The sequence below is a fragment of the Corvus kubaryi genome, unplaced genomic scaffold, assembly GCF_017639235.1.
Source record: "Corvus kubaryi isolate FWS band 111438036 unplaced genomic scaffold, C.kubaryi_AGA036_p1.0 66, whole genome shotgun sequence".
Lineage (NCBI taxonomy): Eukaryota > Metazoa > Chordata > Aves > Passeriformes > Corvidae > Corvus > Corvus kubaryi.
In genome coordinates, this window is record NW_024582054.1 from 17,780,948 (window position 1) to 17,801,428 (window position 20,481).

Below are 20,481 nucleotides of genomic sequence, written 5' to 3' on the forward strand. Positions count from 1 at the left end.
TTTTGAAAATTTCAGTGGTATATCTTATAAACTGTTGAAAGATTTTAAAAACAGAAGACTAAATTTTCTGTCTTTTGTAACTAATACAATCAAGCATGGATATATGTGTATATATAAATATCCAAACACATGCAAGTATATGTGCACATGTATTTATAATAATATGCATACACAGTCTCACATAGAAATACTCACACATACAGAGATTTTATTGCCAGGATGGATCCATGTATGCCAATATGACACTAAGACACTCTGATCTGAGAAATAAACCTTTCCACACAGGGAGAGAATATGAGCAAAACTAGATTTTTCTGAGTTTTATACCAGGATTCCTAAATGTTCATATCAGTACTCCTTTGTAGAAAAGAGGGAATTAAGATAAGATAATTTAGAGTACAGTGTGAAGATTTTTAAAACAAAATTTTTTTTTTCTTTTTGGTTTTTTGTATTTTAAGGACAAAGTCTGATAGCTTTGGTACTGTATTAGAGTACTTATGGACGTGTTTTTCATGTGTATAGCTTTATTTATCTGACCAAATCAGGCCATGTCAAACCAATCAGGTTTCATGTTATTGAGAAAGAATGCCTATTCTTATTTTTGGCTATTCTATCTTGCTGACTACAGGAGGATCAGTACATAAATAAAAGTGTCAGTCTTGGTAGTCCAGTCATACTAACATTAAGTGTTTTGGATTCAGCATTATGCAGAAATCTGGATGGTCTTTGGTGTCCTGAAATCAAAGTAGATAACAATTTACAAGATCATTTATCAGAGATCCGGACAGTCTACGATTAAAGTATTTGCTCCAAGTATTTGCTCAGTTCTGTTCCCCCAAATTCGGGTTCAAGATTCTGGGAATGACACTGCAAATATTTTTATTTCTATTGAGTGTTAACTGTCTAAAAATGATACTACATTGTCCCAAAGCAATTTATTATAACAAGTATACAAATGCTTTCAAGTCTTTTTATTTCTGCAATTGGCACAATGCCTTGTAGAGGAGTCCACAGTGGTTGTTTTGTTGGCAGTGTGTATTTAAGCTTTCTGCATTTAATCTCTTTTTATTTAGAAAACCTTAATTTAGAATTTATATGTGAAAGTTCCAGGCCTTTTTTTTTCTTTAATCTTTACTATTTACGCAATATTACTTTTCAAGCTAGCACGAAACCAACTTTATGATATGCCATAAACACGCACTGAAGACTTCAGTTTTATAGGTTTCTCAAAGAAAATAATTTTTAATTGTACTCTCTGTCTTACTGTGGAGTTAAACTGCCCTTGAGAAAATGATTTGGATGTATGCTTCTGAGTCCAAAATAAACATGTGTGAAGAAAAATATAAAAAATATAAACTATAGCTAAATGGCAAGAGATTTAATGTTACCATTCTAAAATGTTTTACAGATATTGCTGACCTACCAATATTTTCACAGACCCGTTGGATTGTGTGATATCTCTTTGCCACTTGCTGTAAAGTTCAGTGGGAAGACAGTAGTTTTAAAAGAAATAAAGTATTTTCCAGCCTCTATATTTTGAAGCTCTGATAGACTTCTTACCATCCTCTCTTAGAGCAATTATTTCTCTTTATAATAAGGTGAAAAGACTAAGGCACACAGTGATTCCCTAGTCATGAAAAGACTCGAGTGCACTGTAAGGTCCTAGCCATAAGATAACCGCTAAATCAGAACACGTTACAGTGTCATTCTCAGCAGTCTGCAGACAGAAATTGGAAGGACAAAAATAAACTTTCTATTAATCTCAGTGTTCTGAACCATTTAATTCATGGGCAAATTCTCTTATTTTCTCTCTGAAATGTCTGTTTATCTCTAGTTGAGACACAAGTTTATTGTTATCCCTTTTATTGCTTCCTTTGCCCTCATCTCAAGTAAGATATCATTGTGAAAAAGCAAAGGACGCAGAAGAAAAAAGAAAAAAGAAAAAACCTCACATTCTTGCTGGACAATACTGACATATCCACCTACTGTGATCTATTACACATCAAAGCTTCTTAAATTTTCTATCCAGTGTATAAAAGCTGGTTTAACAAAGTGAATTATAAGCCAATATTTGTGAAACCCACTCAATACACATAGAATCATTGCAGCTGTGATAGACAGAGATAGATATAGGGAGAATGTGTGTATATATATGTATATATCAGCTAGTTACTGTATTGAGTTTTTTACTGTTACCTATTCATAAGTATCAGATCAGGGCCCTTTATATGTACCTATAGACTGAAAAATACTTTGCAGTACAAAATTTAATAGTAAATGAAGGAATTCTGACTTTAAGGCCAAAATTTAGAGCAGATGCACAGATTTTAAAGCTCTACCTTTTTCCCACAGCACTTTTCCTGGCTTTTAGTGCAAGGGTCATGACCAGCCCTCAACCAAGGTATTTGCTTCTCAAGACTTCCTTGGTCATAGGCGTGGTTGGGTTGTGGCTAGAAAGAGGCCACAAAATTTTATCAGCTTTTTGCTGAGGGGCTCCTCAGTCTGTTAAGTCCATCTAGAATGGACTAGAAAACTTTTTTTTTTAACTTTTGAAAAAATTGTTAATAAAATAAAATCATGATAAGTTTATTGTTCACAGTAAATGAGAAAAAAAATGTGCTGTGTGTTAACATGGGAAAGTGATGTGTTATAAAAATTAATGAACTGACATTATTTTACCAGTGTTTTTCAGGACACATTTTTGTTTTATTTTTTTTTGGCTTCTAAACAAGTAAGAAGGCTAGGGTACAAACAGGCTTATGACAGATGGCAGGAGAAAGCATCTGTTTTCAGAAATATAATTTCAACCACATCACAAAAGGATATTTTCTGCATATATGTGAGGCCTCTAAATTGTAAAGTAATTATAGAGCTTAACATTAATTTGTACCTTTTTCATGACGTTGATTGTGGCTTTGTGGTTTCCTTGATTCTTCTGGACAAATCTCATCTTACATTTAAAAGCTGTTTATCTGATATTTACACATTTCAGATTCACTCTGTCCTGTGCTCTCTATAAAAAGATAGAAGACAAACATTAACGAATTTTAAATGATTACTTGACTGAAATGAGCAGTCAGTAAAAATGATTAACTGATGTGAAACTGTTACCTAGACTTGTAAAACGCTTATTCAGCTGCTGAGATAGTGGATAATAAGCACAGATCAGAGACATACTATGAATACAGACAATCACAACAAAACAGAATGTGAGTTCAAAGAGCTGACCCAGATGAAAAGTCTAGTTTAGTTTAGTTTTAGAAACTGCCTGATTAGATGATTGCACTTACAGTTATAAGGTCAGAAAAAAAAAAAAAGAAAAAAACCCTGAAATTATTTGTGAAGTTTTTACTTTAGTAATATCTTAAATCACATATAAAACTTCTTATATCATGCTAAGCATTAGCTGCTCTGTGAACTGCTTTAAGGCAGATTGTTGAGGTCATTCCTTACCACCACAGGCAAGAGGTGTGTCAAGTCCCAGACCTCACATGCAAATGCTTATGTGACATTACTTTTCTCAGCATGTGCTTGGAATAAGCACAGTAACATCCGATGGCAATCAGTTAGGATTACACCTACCCTGTATTTGGTTACAGAAAGCAGCAGAACGACTACATGGCCTACACTTAGGACAGGTGAAGTGCGTAATGAAGACTTTCCCCTCCCTAACATTCCAGTTCTAACATCTGAGCTGCAGCATCACTGAAGTTCCAATTCTTTATTTCCATTTTACTTATTCCTTCTATCTGAAGCATTTTCACACACTCATCTTGATGACTGACCCAAATACACTATAGGCAGCTGATCAGTTTGTCAGATTTCAGTGGCTAGCATAGAGATATCTAGTTTTCTTGGGCAAGTGATCCTGGGGAGTATTATCTTTATTATCAGGTGTTGTACCAGAAATGTCTTGGCAAAGAAAAGGTAATTTTTTGTGCTGTGACTTACACGTGGACGAGTTCAGTTTCTTTGCTTTGGAAACCCGTTCTTATGTTGACAGTGTATTTTTCTCATTCATAAGCTTTGGGCATTCTTTAAAAAACACACATGCTATAAATATAACATATAAACTATAAATATGTAAAATTGGAATTCGTCCGTTTGCTCACTTCATCTGATTACTAGTTATTTTTCTTTGTTATACCTATATTTGTCTCTCTTTTTCAGTCAAAAATCTGATATATTTAGGCATCAGAAAAGAAGCATTTTGCTTTTCAAATGGAGAAGATGGTTCTCTGGAATCTGTAACTATTAATTTGGGTAATTTATAAGAATGTTAATGGATACTTATAAGTTGAAGCCTGAAATTTAGGTCATGTGAAACAAAGATTTTTTTGAAACATAATAAAAATAGAAATAACTTCCTCTGCCTACAGAACTACCATTTTGCAAATAATCCCAGTATGTTTGTACTGAATAGAATTTTGGATGCAGTTTAAAAAACAGTGTCAGAGAAAAATTGTTTTTGCTTGATGACTTCTCACAAATGATGTAGCTACTGTTGTGTTTCCTTTGAGTCTTCACACTTAAATACGTTCAATGACTTTGTACCCTGTGCATACCTTCTGACTTCCATGTCCGTTTCTGTCAAAAAAACAAAATTTTTTTTTAAAAATCTAATTACTGTTTTGAGGATATCCTAACTTAAAGCCTGTATAAAAATCCTGTCCTGTAAGGCAAACTTATAAGCAGAATCATGCTGATGTTATTATGGCTTAAAATAGATAGCAAAAACAGCCCACAGTGAAATATTATTGAGTTGATCCAAGTTCTGCTACATCTTTCTAAATGCTTTCTGACTACATTTAAGGATTTCTTGTTTTCAAGACTGATGAATGGAGACAAAATCCAATTTCCATCCATGTTTTAAAGAAAGCTTAACTAGAAGTGGTTACTGCTGATGTAATTTCCATGTTGCAAGTATGTAATACTTAAATTGTGTACAGTTTTTTAGGTTCTGTCTCAGTGCTGGTATAATGTTATCTTAAATGATTACACTCTTAATCAATGAATATAACAAATAGCATTCAAATTTCTTTTTGTGTTATCAGTACTAGGACCCAGCATTTCTTTTGTGATTTTGTCTACATTTAGTTAGTTAACTTCTCACTGAGAAAGGGACATTTCACCACTTCTTTAAGCGTACTGGAGTCTTGCAGACATAGAGAAATGCATAACTAAAAGAGAACCTTCCATACTTCCCAGAGAATGGTTGCTAAGTACACAGCATTTTGTAATCACTTAAAGCCTTACTTGGGATTAGGTCTGGGGTTTTTTTGGGTGTTGAGTTGTGCTGATTTTGGATGAGGTAGGGTTCATTTTTCTCACAGTAGTTAGTATGGGCTTACATTTTGGCTTTGTGCTGAAAACAGTGTTGGTAACAGGGATTTTTTAGTTACTGCTGGGCAGTGCTTACACTGGTTCAAGGCATTTTCTGCTCCTCACCCAACTGCACCAGTGAGGAGGCTTCAGGTGCATAATATGTCGACAGGGGACACATCCAGGACAGCTGACCCCAAATGGACAAAGGGATATTCCAGACCATATGTCATGCTCACAAATTAAACTATGGGGAAGGTTTTCCATGGAGCTGCTGCTCAAGAACCGTCTGGGCATCAGTCAGTTAGTGGTCAGGAATTGTTTACATCCACATAGCTTTTTTTTCTTTAGTTTTATTTATTGTTGTTTTTTTCCTTTTCACTACAATTTATTCTTATCAATATTACTGTTGTGGTGGTGATGATGATGATTATTATTATTATTATTGCTATTACTATTACTTTTCTTTTTTTAAATTTCAATTATAAAACAGTTCTTTTCTCAACCCATGAATTTTCTTACATTTACCTTTCCAGTTATCTTCCCCCCATTCCACTGTGAGGAGAGTGCATGAGTATCTTGTGGCACTTAGTTGCTGGGTGGAGTTAAACCTCAACACAGGTATTTATTTATTTGATTTTCAGCTGTTTACTAACACTTATGACACTGAGAGTTGTTCATACTCAGCATTTCTGAAAACCAGGTCAGGCATATTCAAATCCTTAAATGTGGCTTTACTTGTCTAATGCTGACTTTTAGCTGAGATTTGCAAAAATATATTTACTTCTGAAATTTCCTGCCAGATTGTTTTAAAGCTCCAAACTCTTGAGAGGAAAAATAAGAAAATTTTTGGTAGCTCAGTAAAAGACATGGGAAGGTTGCCATCAACATATAACCTTGTCAAGAGCTTGTTAATACCTATTTTTTCTTCCTTGACACCACAGATGTTAGATCTAACCTTTTCTTTATTTTCCAGCAGTGCTCTAAATTCATCATACACAAGCAAATCACTGGTTCTCTGAAATTTGAGACCTTCACATTCCAGATGCATATGAGGAATCTGTAACTTCAGTCTTTATCTCAGACGAATGCCTGCTGGTATCTTAGTTAAAATAAGCAGAAAAGTTTCTGTTGGCTTCACAGGAAAAGGGGTAGGTCCTTCAGGACTTTGTCACCAGCCTTGTAAGTTGAGAAGCACCTTTTTTTTCCACTCTGTCTTTTCAGCAATAATTGTGTTAAGTTCATGAGCAAATCCATATTAATTCAGACCAAGGAAATGGGGAATGAGTGTTTCATCTGTGAGCTCATCGATTGAGAATGGAAGAGCCAGCTGGGTTAGAAAAGTAATTGATTGGAACACTGTCAGTGTACATTTTGTTATGTAGGTCAGTGGAGACAGGAGTGTTATCACTCATTTTGCTTGCTTAGGCATAATGCACCTTCAAAGTGGCACTGAATAGTAGAAAGGGTTTGCAGCACTTAAACCCATTTATAGAGTCTATTCTTGTCCAAGACAACAGTAGCTCCAGTCACCTGCCTACCCAGACCTCCTACTATTCATTAATACTGCTGGCATTGCTGTTGGCTAATTAGTCTTCCCATGCCTGTTGGTAGTAAATGCAAATCCCCAGTACCTAACAGTCCTTTTGAGGATGTATGTTTTGAGGATATATGTATGCTTTTATATTCAGCATATGCACTGCATCATTGCTACTTGGCCTTCTTTAAAGAAAATGAAAACATGAAAGATAGCTCATCAGATAACACAAAATATGGTGCTGATGATTACTCTATTAAGACATGGCTCACTGTACCATGGGTTAAATTTCTCACTATAGCCTTTTGAAAGCAGATTGGTAACTCTCAACTAAAGAACAGTCCTTGAATTACTAGAAGATACACAATGTGACCTAAGGTTTTATCCAATTTTTTTTTTGCTGCAATACATCAATGAGAATGTATTACAAAGTAGAGGAAAACTGCCTCAGCTCTATCTTATGGTTTGACCCTTTAAAGCATGGGTTAATTATCCTGCCAGCTTTAAAAAGACATCTAGTATAGATCAGCTCCCACTATGTTGTTAACTTTGAGAGTTAGCAAAACGTAAAATTCCCTTCCTCTCTTTCAAGGTTCTTCATGCTAATGTATCTGTTTCCCTATCAAAGTCTTGTAATTGTGAAGTACTGACATTTTCTTCCTGTTGGTTACATGCTAAAATTATGATTTCATATTCACCTGAGTTTAGAATGACTCCATGGTCCACTGTCATCTAGATCAGCCAGGAACATGTTTGTGCCAGACCTGATAGTTTAGCTGGTCTCTACAAAAAAGAATTGGCTAATGCTTTTCAGAGTTTCTCTGTTAAATATAGTTTCCTGATACTATCACACCTTGTGCCACACTCTTTGTGTATCCCTTTGCTGTTCTTGCAGTGCCTCATTTCATGCCAGTTTTGTTAAACTTTTTTAAGGCAGAGATTTTACATCAGTCAGTAGAGTATGGGGAAGGTGGGGGGTGGGCACTGATTTTCAATGTACTCTCATAGTATTTTACCCAAAGAGTTGTTTTGTAAAGTGCAGAAGCCAATCGACCATTTCCTCTTGCAAGTTTGCACCTGATTTGTGGCATATATGTTTATAGTTAAATCAGTTATTATTATCTCAATTATCCAAATCTGTAACATTAAACAAAGACATGTCTGTGCTGTAAGTTTAAGAAGACTAGCAAGAAGAAATAAAATCACAAAGTTAAGGTCGGTGGATGGGTAGGTTATTGCATCCAATCCTTATGACAGAATGGGATATGATCCTGCTTTCTAAATCATGGAAGAGGTTTAGATTTTATGCATGTTTTCCCTTCCTTTGTTTTCTGATTGAAACTCCCACCTGGAGAGCTGACTATCTGAACCTGAGGCCTGCTACTGGCTCTCCAGTCACATGGAGTGCATACCTGATTCAAATACAGACTCTCTTCTAGACCTGCATTCCTGGGTGTGGGAGTAAACACGACTACTGATGACAGGCTTGGGTAGCTTTTCTGAAATTTAGCCAAAAGCAAGCCCTGAATCCCGCAGTCTCAGAATCCCTGCAGAACCACCATCTTCACTTTCCTCTGTAGTGTAACACTCAGGTCTCTCCGAGGAGTGCAATATGTATCTCTTGATTATGTAACAGTCTTGATATGCAAGTACCAGAGAGAAGGAAATCGACTTCTTCTGCTACCCAGACTTTCTATCTGCTTCATTTTGGTGGTGGCTGTTAAGTGGAGCAGATCGGTATTCTCTGAGTGTTTAAATGAAATCATTGCACTACAGTCTTCTTTCTCCCTAGTAATGTCCTATTCTGGTAGCTCCGTATTAGCAGGAAAACATCAGCAAACACTTCAGATCCTGCCCAAGATAACTTCATCTTCTTGTTTCTATCTAGAGAGCTATTATCTTTGTCTTCTCTCCCCTTTTCCTTTCTTACCCTTTCTCTCTCCCCTCTTCTCCCTCATTTCTTCCCCACCCTGCCACACTAGCAATACTAAATGAGTTAATCTTTTTGCAAGTATAAGGATGAAACAAAGCTTTGAAGAGTTAGTGTCATTAAGACATGCCTTTGATCTTAGCCAACGTGTGATCTCTGAGAGTTGCTCCTTGTATTCCACAGGCATGCTCCACCCATTTCTAGAGAATCTTCATTATGTCAAATGAGAACCCAGTTTATGGCCAGTGCATGAAATTATGGAATGTATACACAGAGGCAGCTCGCTATGACAGTGAAGTAATGTGAAACGATTAAGTAATAGCACAGTTTTTCAGATGTGTAAACTATTGTAAATCGTAGCTCTCATGCAGTGCTCACCCTGTGTAAAGTATTCCAACACCATTATATGGATATACGACTGCCAGAGACCTCCTTGGCACCAGGTCCTGTCCTCTGCTAGAAAGCAATTCCATGCAATCCTTTCTGTAAAACTTATACAAAACGATGCTTTACAGATAAGCACAATAAATGTAATCTGTAGAAGAAACAAGTAAAATCTGATCCATAATTTGCTGTTATGCTAAAGTATTTGCTTACATGCCACTTATACAGAGAGACTAGTGAAAGGAGATTACAGAAATTATAAGTTAAAAAGTAAAAATTTTACAACTGTATTTTACAACTGTGCATTACAGACTTTCAAACTTAGCAGTGATATATTCCCTCAAGCAGAAAGAATTTCAAAGTCAGATATGAAGCTTAAAATTGCACAAGTACCACTGAATTTGATGTGAGTGGAGATATGATGTGTAAAGTTTGAAAAATACACCTGCTTAAATTTATAGGTACTTCTGTTATCTGCTCTTTTGCTTATCTTAATCTTCACATCAGACATGCTCATAAATACTAGTTCTCCTTGTTTTAAAGAAAAGCTGTCTTTTGCTCGTTTGTTATAAGAATTATGATTCTTGTTTTTTTTTTATTTCATTATGATCTTACTTTTCTAGTTTGATCATCACTGTGCATACCATCTTCTTTATAATTCAAATAATTATAAAAACAAAAAGGCACTTATGAAGAAAGTGAGCAAACCTATTTTGATTGTTAAACTTTGCTTTCTAGTACAATCACCAATTAGCAGAATCCTAAAATTGCATTGCCTCCAGCTCATTCTCTTGTCTCAAGTATGTGCTTCACCAGGTCCAGAAAAACTGATAAGGGGCCAGACAGATCATGAAGTTATCATGCATAATGTTATCAGCATAACAACTTTAGAATGTCAAAACAATTAATTTTAATTCACTTTTTAAAAAAAAAATATTTTTATAAGGAGATCCTTATTTTATTCACTGTAAGCACAGGTATCCAACATTAGGAACTTTGGAATTAATTTTTATTAAAAATACAGCTATTTGCAACCATTTTACCTCTGCTTTTAGATAGTGCAAGTAGTGGAGAACAAAAAACTGTGCTTGTTAAAAAACCCCCCACACTATAAATATTTAAAGCTGGGTGATACAACCTCTATTACTAGTTTTGTGATCATAATTCTGCTCACTTTTTTTTTTCTTGTTATAAAATGATGTAAATTACTGTTCAGACTCACAGTGTCTACTCCAACTTGTCTGAATGTCTGAACACATCGAAGATGCCAGAAGTGAAAGATGGAAACCGCGTATTCAATGACTGAGTACTTGAGGCTGAGTAAATGGAAAGGTTTCTGTTTCCCACTTCCTCCGCACATTGCAGAGAATTCACACTTGCTCTTTCGTGGAAAAACAAGCAAAATGTTGGCAATTTACAATCTGCTCAAACAGTACAGCTGTTTTTAACGATTAATGTCCTATTAAAAAAAATAGGTACAGCTATTTTCAACGATTTCCCATCATTCAGATTGCCCATCCAATTGTAAAGCTCAGCACAATGCTATGATACGATATAGAAAGAAAGCCTATGTCCTGGGTTATTGAACTTTTGAAACCTGTTATTGCCAAAGTGACACCCTAATCATTTGTTGTTAGTGTAAAACTCCTAAGAACACTCTTTCCAATACTCCTTCTGTTTAGGAGGATAGTGCATAGTAACTGGTAAGCCTAGAAGGCACTTGTCAAAAAAATTCTCTCTTTTTTGTACTCACAGAAGTTGCATACTGGCTTCTTGCATCTAGTCAGTACTACAGTGTAAAATTATGCAAATATTTCTTATTCAAAACCACCATGATTTTCTTCTTAAAGCCTAATTTATGCATCATATATTCTCATTTTTATCATCAATTATATGCAATATAATTCAAATGTCTTATAAGTATCTTTCCTTCTTCCATATTGTAAATTTTTCCTCAGTGTTGTGTGTTGTACTCAAGGCCTGTAGTTGGCACTGGAGTAGTATCTACATCTGGTAGGAAGAGTGACAGGCTGAATGCAGACTAGGATCAGATTATCATGCAGTGTAGCTCCAGTCTTATGTTGTAGTTCTTAGGTTGCATAATGCAAAATCAAAACTTTGCCAACTGAGATTTATAGTATGCATTTTTTATTATATATATAGCTGCAGTATTTGGAAGGTCTAGTCATAAGCCATATATTGGAACTGCACTTACAAAAAAGCCAGAGAATAAATTTGGCATAACCTGATAAGAAATGATGTGAAGATATGAACACTCATTCTCAGTAGGGAGAAACTATAAATGTGTGGGGTTTTTCGTACTTGCATATTCATTTGACTGATGACTGTCACAAGGCAAAACAATGACTTTAACAGCCCTATTGTTTATTGCCATGTATTTCTTAATCAAAAAAAGTATAGTTACAAAACTGGTCTGTATGAAGCCTTTTTATTAATTTTTTTAAATCCAGTCAATAGTTTGAAACAAGTGGTCTGGAAAGAGACCAGCCTAGGTGTCTGGCATGCCCTTAGTATTTAGTTCCCAAGTAGTGTACAATATTCAACTCCAGCGGAAGAATTTTAATTATCTTTCAACCATTGTTTTCAAGGGTAACATGTCAAAGCTTAGCACTTTACTCTTCACAGCCAACTAAAGTTCCACTTTCCCATCAGTTGGGATCTAATACATGAGAATGAGCCATGTAGTTCAAGATGAAATAAAATCTATAAACTTACTAAATTTTGATTTAGTTAATATGTTGAAATACATTATTTACCCTGAAAAAATATGGTAGCAAAGAAATAGCCCAGGTTTCCTAGCTAATAAAATGCAAGACGATGCACTATTTATTCATACAACGAATCAAATTGTTTCATTCATTCTTCTATCAGATTTTTCTGTAAAATTCAGCTAATATCTTTTTAAAAAAAATTATTTTCTTTAGATGATTTTGTCATGCTTCATGACTTGTAAGCATGTAAAGACTGCTCACTGAAGTCACAGAAAAATAACACATAGACTAATATATATTCATATTTGAGAAGTTTTCAAGAGATTGTATAAATGTATTTGTGACTAAATTTCAGGTTAAGAAGTTAATATGACTTCTGAAACAACATGTCAGAAATCTTATGGATGTTAAGTATATGAAGAAACTTCATGGACTCGCCATTTTGTGGAGAATCAGAACATAAAGAAATCTATGAAAACATAGGATCAAGTTAAAAAAATATGTAAGTTCATAAAGACAATGATTATAAGAGTTCTTACAGCAAATTGGACACTAATTGCTTAATTTTCTTCCCCTCACATAGTCTTAAGTGATGAAGCTGGTATCTTCGCAGGTCTTTAAAGAAAACCCCATTATTACTGGAAAGTATTTAAATAATGTGATAAATGCTTATTCACAACACATTTCCTGAAAATCATTGTCTAGAAGAGAGAAGAAACAGGAGAAACAAGAAAAGAGAAAAAAAAGATAATCTTGCTTTTCCTACCACGTCAAGGACTAATTTTTGTGTTTAAACTGTTAAGGGAGACATCAAAGGGGGTCTCCTTTATAGCTATAGAGAGTCCTCTTAGTTGTAGGACTAATAGTCAAAAGGGAGTAGATGAGCATGGATATTGCAATTAATTACCTTGTCCTTTCTTTTAACTGTTTGTTTTAAAAATGAAAAAAATCCCTATATCAAAACTGAATAGCACAAAATCAAGACACGATACTTCAGACTTTGATTCCATACAAGTCATAAAACTGGTAAATACTTTGATACTACATTCTCTTCTCTTTCTTCTGTTAAAATTAATCTGCAATTTTCCTAGAATCTTAGGTTTTGGCATCTGGCCAGCACCTCTAGATGGACCACCTGTTGCCATTAAGCAAGGAAAAGGTCTGTATCAAAACACTGAAATGTGTGTCCAAGCACTTGGTCTAGACTTGGACTGGGATTTGAAAACTTTAATAAATCTGAAGATTTTAATACATCTGCACAGCCTCTTGAAAGCTTATCTGAAGGGTTATAAAACTCCTAAACTCAAAACTGAAGAGCAAGATATTAACAGGAGGTACCAGGATAGGCAAGATACATATTGGAACAAGAAACTACTGAGTATTAGTCACTTTGCTTTCTGTTCTCTGCAGAGCAATGGTTATTTTTCATTCTCAAAGAAAGAAAATAGGTGGTGTCTCTTCTTAAACAATCAGTAATTTCCATTCTTCTCAACATTTTAAAATTTCAGACAGAAGTTGTCTCTCTTAGACTTGGTATTTGGGAATTATTTCCCTGAAGAGGTATGATGGAATTGACTAAGGTTTTTGCATTGAAGTATACGTTTTTTCTCTAGTATGCTACACTTACACATGCTTAAAGGCTAAAGTTGCATTTGGCTTTTTAAAATGTTTTTTTTTCTAGGATTGTACTTAAAAAAATATTATTTTGTTAAAAAAATATATCCAAAATTCTTTTTCAAGGGTAAAACATCATCCAACAGTGAAATTATATTCATTTATTCATTTTTAAGTTACTGGGAAAATTGTGGAAAACTAGATATCAGGCTGATTTTAAAAATATTATCTTTATTTATTTATTTTGGCAATGAAATAAAATTTTCAAAAACCTTGATTCTTTTTGCTTTTCTTTAATGTCAGCATACCATAGAAGTCATTCTTCAGTCTGTCAGTAATGGAAATCTAGGGTACAATATTATTACAAACACTGTTAAATATCTGTGTAGCAGTCGACCCTTCCCTACTGTTTTTCAGAACTTCCAGATGTGACAAACATCCTGTTTGCATCCATACCAGCTCTATTGTTAAAGCACAGTCTATTCAGTGTGTGTGGTATATTCAGTGGTCCAGAACTCCTGGGTATGTAGAATTTGCCAATCATAGATTCTGCTGCATCCAGGATCTCAGATGTTCTATTCGTGCTTTGAAATCACTTGGAATTGAACAGAGAACACCAACAGAACCTGTCCATTTCACTGTCAAAAATGCCTTACAAACAAATTATCCCAAGAGAACAAAAGACTGGGAACACACTAAGAAATTTTTAAGAAATGAGGTAAATAGTTCAATTCTATCTTAGACATTAACATTCAGAGTGGTAAGATAGCGCAAAGATCAATAGAGTTAAATTTTTTTGTTTTCTAAAGAAGTCTCTTATTGCTACAAATGTGGTAGAATTGTGATCCAAACCACTTTGCATGCCAAGCTTTCTACTTTCTACCACCACCCTCTTGTCTGAACACTTCAAAATTTCTCTCAGCCAAACTTCTCATGTAATTTCAAGCTTAATTTAACACATCTTACAAACAGACAATAAAAGAATGTCATATCCCACAGCAAACAGAGCTGAGCTTATGTTGCATGATTGTCTGTTTATCTAAGTAAATTTACTGTGGCTCTCTGGCCCCTACTTTAGATACAAACGATTAAGGACAGTTGTAATTAGGTCATGTTTTAAATCTTCCTTTTCCTTCTTCTCAAGCCTGATAAGGCAACAACAACTCTAATCACTGGACCTTTTATTTCTACACTGTAGCTAACTAATCTACTGTCATGTCAATATTTAATTTTTATTTGCTTCTGCAGCTCTCCTCTCTCAGTATTTACCTACAGGCTTTCCCTGAAACTATATCTTTATTAATTTAAGAATCTTCCAAAGATTCGTAGCCTTCCAAGTAAGAAACACTAAGTAATTTTTAAGCATCCAAATCTTCAGTAAGTCTCAGAAGCAAAGGTTCAGAAATGGGAAACAAAATAGAAAGAACAGGTGTTAAATGATATTCAAAGCAATAATCATGCAAACAATGGTCTTTTTGCAATATATATTGAGTATTGAAATACTGTTGTAAGTCTTACTTCCAAACTTCAAATTTTTTTCTGTTGGTGTGTGGGTATTTTGTCAATGAAAACAGGAGAAGTTCCCTGAAGTTGGTCTTAAAGATGCACATCTCAGATACTTTCTAGTTGCTAGTTTTTACCTTTTCAGACAGAATATAAGAAAATCTGTGTTTTCAATCTGAAGATTTACATTTCGATCTTTGGCTCATTTTGATCTTTGGCTCACTGATCTTGTTTTCCTTTTTTCCTAACTGCCTGCACTTATGTGTCAGGAGGAAAAAATATGAAAGAAGGGATCAATGATGGTGTGAAACACACCTGGAGCAGTAAATTAAAACTAATTACGTAAATAAAGAGCAATAACAAAGTATTTCTGTTCTAAAATGCTGTTGAACTGGAATGCCAAGTTTTTTAACAACAGCCTATTGGATCATTTTTCCTTTCAGAAATAAAACATTTATTTCAGGGCAGCTATAAGTTTTCTGATCTAGTTCCACCTTTGAAACTTCCTGGAATCTCAAAGCAATTAATACATAAAGGTCCTCCTGATGGGAATTTTATTTATTTATTTATTAATATCTCAAACTTACACTTTTAAGGAAAGGTATAGATATAGGCCATAAGACTTGACTTTACCAGGCACAACTGAGAAATAAACACAAGAACTGGAATGACAGAGGACATCGAAATTGAAAATTCAGATATTTACTCATTAGGAAAAGGAAGTCAGTGTAAGTATTACATACATGATTTTTAATGCTCAGCATGTTTTAATTTCATTTCAAATTGAGAAGGAAAGGCTTGCATGCTCTGTGACATTTTCATATTTAAATTAAAACATTTACCAAAAAAAAAAAAAAAAGAATATGTTTCAAATAAATTGTTTTTATCTCAAATAAACTTTGTAGATTTTCAAATCTGAAAAAATCCCTAAAGAAATCCCAAGCAATAATGCCAGCTACAGGCCTCCCAAATGGACAAAACTAAATTACAGGATGTATCTTTGGAAATTATCTGTGATCTTGGTAGAATTCTTGGAGTGTTATAGATTCTGTACCACTAACAAAAAAAAAAAAAAAAAAAAAAAATTGAGGAAAGGAAATTGTGTTAACAAGAAACTTTTTTTCATTATGATTAAAAAGTCTGTTTCTTGATAAAAGATTTTCTTCACTGTGGAAGTATGTGCTTTTTAGGGATCCTTTTATTATTTTGTTTTGTTGTTGGAAATAATTAAAATATAACATAGCAATATAGATATTACATGAACAGGTACGAAGCTTCACAAGCGAACCCAGCCTGAACTCAGTAACTGCCTCTGTGATTCCTTATGAATGGAATACCTTGTCCGTATCCTGTCCTAAGGTTTGATATTTCAATTTAGGGGCCATGCTATACTACATACTTATGTACTAGTATTGATTCCCACAGCCTTCTCTTAAGGCTCAAAAGTGTTCATATGACCTAACTGCTGTCAAAACAACTGGAAATAAACAAGGACATTTAGGAGGTTTTTTTCTAAGACCAGCTACTTGAATGAATAATTCAAAATTTTAATATATTTTGTCAATATGGATCTGAAAAAATTACAAATGTCAGCGCAACATCTTGTTGGACTCCTTTAATGGCAATAGCTCTCTACCACAGAAAAGGATTTTGTGAATAAGATTCCTAAATTAGAGGGAGGAAATGAACAGCAGGAGGAAGAAATAGCAGTGGCAGAAAAAAGTACAATCTTCCTCAGAGAGAAAACTTATAATAAAACATATTTTCAGCATAATGAATCTGAATGACAAAGAATCAAATAATGTCTGTATGAAACAGATCATAGAAGAAAGAAATTTTCATATCTAGGATTTACAGGTTAGACTGATGCAATGTACAGAACTGCCTCACAGAGTGGTAGAGACAAGGACTGAGGCATAGAGAGAGGAGTCATTAAACTCTCCTTGCTGCAGAGTTGTTAAACAGTTCACTACCATGGCCACTGGTAACTAGTTCCAATATGACACTTTGCAAATTGAAAAGGTAGAAATTCCTCGTAAGTTCATAAAGTAGTGATGAACACACTAGATATTGGAATTATCTTACATGTTAGTAGGAAATTCTGAGCTACTATGGAGAGATAAGTTATTATAATGCCACCATCAGGAGGCAGGACAAGGCAAGGGGGGACAAGGAAGAGCAGGGAAGAAAAAGAAGCCAGCCAAGTCTTCTAGGTAGGCATCTGGATAATAAGTATGAACCAAATGAAGCCAATTCAATGCCCTTCTTGGAACATGTACCTACTTGCAAATTTATTAGTAGAGAGAAATTTAGCCAGATGAACATCTTAAAGCAGGCTCTTTGCAAGTAATTATTGATTATTACACTGTAATAATATATCCCAAGGCTCACATATTTCACATTAAAAAAAAATAGTATAAGTTGAAAATCAGCTAAAGTCATGTCTCTCTAACAGGATACATGTTTATACCTGAATTCTCCTGTTGATTTATCAAAACAGAGAAAAACAGCATATGGTTTTATCTATAGCAAACAGCTTATCTACCAAAAGAACAGCTAGCTATTTTTAATTACTAAAATTCCAGCTCCATTTAAATAAAGGCACTCTTTGTTCTCTGATGCTTCTATCTGATTAATTAAATGTATGAAGAATGGTTAATTGATTAATCAATTATTTGGTTATTACAAACTCTCTCCAAATATTTATTTTTCCACTTATCTCTATGGAATAATCACTTAATTTTAAATTTCAATGCATTCATTAATAATGAAAATTAATTTACTCTTTTGGAGTATGTTTACTTTATCTTTCTACCATGAGTTCACTGAGACATGTTTTCAGATGCAATTATAAGTAGAAAGGATTACTTAGTTAAAAAAAATGGTCATAGAAAATACACCCAAGTATTTCAATATCTAAATAACATAACAAGGACACACAAAGATTCAGACATATGCTTAAGCACCAGTACTAGTGTGCACAACTGGACATGCAGAGGACAAAAGAAAAGGTCCTCAACAAGATGGCAGCATCTTCTGGTTTCTCAGAGTTACACAGATGAAAGCACACTGACTGATAAATCGGACGCTGCCTGAAGGATTGCTTTCCAAATGTGGTTTCACACCTTCTCACCTTTATTTCATTCTTATCATTCTTTGAATGGTAAACAGAATCTGGCCCAGAGCTACCTATAATGTAATTATATCCCAGATCTGCCCAAATCAACAGTGAGAAATGGAAGTATAGAAGTTTAGCATTGACAGAAGTTTAGCATTGACAGAAGTTAATTAAGTACCTTAATCAATTAACTGAAAGATTCATAGAGATGACTCAGAATGAGGTAGAACCTGGATTTGGGAACAGTGCTTATCATTTTTCTGTATACAGAATTGAATGTAAAAGTATACAAATATACTTTTTAGAAGAGATAGATCCACTGCATATCCAGCTAATAAAAACCTGTTTTACCTGAATTAGGTGTTACTTCTCAGTGATTAATAACAGAAAGGAGAATCTGTGACACAGCTTGCTTTCTACTGTGTGTACTTGAGTAGTACTTGAGCCAGTATAAAGTGCTCTAAGCTTTGAACCAGAAGTAAGTATCAGATCTTGAACATGACTACTAGATGTATTTTTTTAAATTCTAGACTTTTAGGTTGTATTATTACTGAATTTTTCATCAAGGATGGAAGAGTCAGACTGAGAAAAATCAGGATGATGCTTTAATGGCATTAAAAAAACATCCCAACCAACAAAAAAACCTGATTATAGTGAATATTCTCAGAGGCTTTAATTGTAAAAAAATAGAAGTGTTTGATTACACAATTGTCTATTTTTGTTTTCCGAGACCAAAAAAACCCCACCATTTTTCTTCCTGGTATACATTCACAGGAAGAAGCAGTAGAAAGGCAAATTTAGCAAGCAGCAATTTCCAGCAGGGTTTCTCTTCAAAGCATATTTAAAATAAGATGGTGTTTTCTGGCACTCTTTCCCCTTTCCCATTTCTCCTGATCTCCCAGATCAGAAAAACCGAATGAGTGGTTCAAGTACTGTAAGAGTATCACATGGTCACTCAGCAGTGATAGGAACTTAAATTATAATTGTTCCTTTGCATTTTTACATTATAAAACAAAACAAAAAAACTCCAAACAAACAACAAAACGCCCGTAAACAAAAAAAAACCCCAAAACCAATAAAAAACCACCAACCCCTCCTCTCCCCCCCCTAAAAAAAAGCAAGACAAAAACTACTTGCCCAACTTTCCCCAGTTCTTACTGGATTCTGTGTATTGCATTGACATGAATGGAAGTATGAAGAAGGTACTCTGCAGAACTGCTAATTGGCATTATTTCCCCAATATGACCCTTCAGCAAAGGGTTTTTTTACAGTACTGCAAAACAACAACAAACCACTAATTTGTTCTAAAGCCTGATTCTTCAGCAATTCACACAGCTCCCTAGCTAACAGTTGAGCTTTGCCACAGGCTAAGCATTTATTTTTATGACTCTTGCTTCATTTGAAAGAAGTGTCAACATAAAACCCACTGAGTTCTACAGTGGTGTATCGTGAAATGCTGAGGTATTGAGAAGTACTGAGACCTGCAAGACTATGGCAATGCATGGAAGTCAAGGAAAATGGAATAAAATGAAGAAATGACTGTCACTGGCCTGGTTTATTGTCTAAGCAACAAAATGTTTTCTGAAGAAAGTGAGTCAATGACAGAAGTCTCCTGAATACAAACAGCAGTTACAAATTAATCTAATGCTGTTTGTGGTTGGTTGCTACTGATCATTTACTAATCCACATATTTTTTATCAATCTGTTATTTTTGTAAATACAAAGCTATAGTGATCATAAACAGTAGAAAAATAAACCAGCTACCAAACTAAAAGGCTGATCTGTGATTTATTAGATAAAATAATAGTACAACAGTAGTAAAACTAAAATAATAAACTATTTTTTTCTTTTTTTTTAGAAAGAAGTAAACCCTAACATTTAGCAGGAGAATGGGGGTGAGGGGAGGATGGGGGAGGGTCTGTGGGTTTCTTAAAATCCCATTAGTTTCCATGATGCCATTGGGGTTATTGACAAGACTGTCAAAGACTTCAGCAGAAACTGCATTATACTAATCCTAAGGCCTTTTGAAAATTCCATTCATATACAATAGAGGAACAGGAATAAGTTGCAAAGAAATACAAAAGATGATAATTTATGTTATAAAAAACCCAACAAAGAATAAAAAAGAAAAATCACAAGGTTCCCCCACATGATATTTGTGCTGAATTTTAAACCCTAAGCATGTAAGTATTGAAGCCAGTGGGAACTTTTTTACTGACTGCAAAAAGAAATTGAATGATCCTGGTCTTAACACAATCTGGTTGATTCTGGTCAAACTGGGTGATATTTTTGCTATTTGCATTCCTAGCAGGAACTGTTCCATAAAAGAAAATAATTGCAT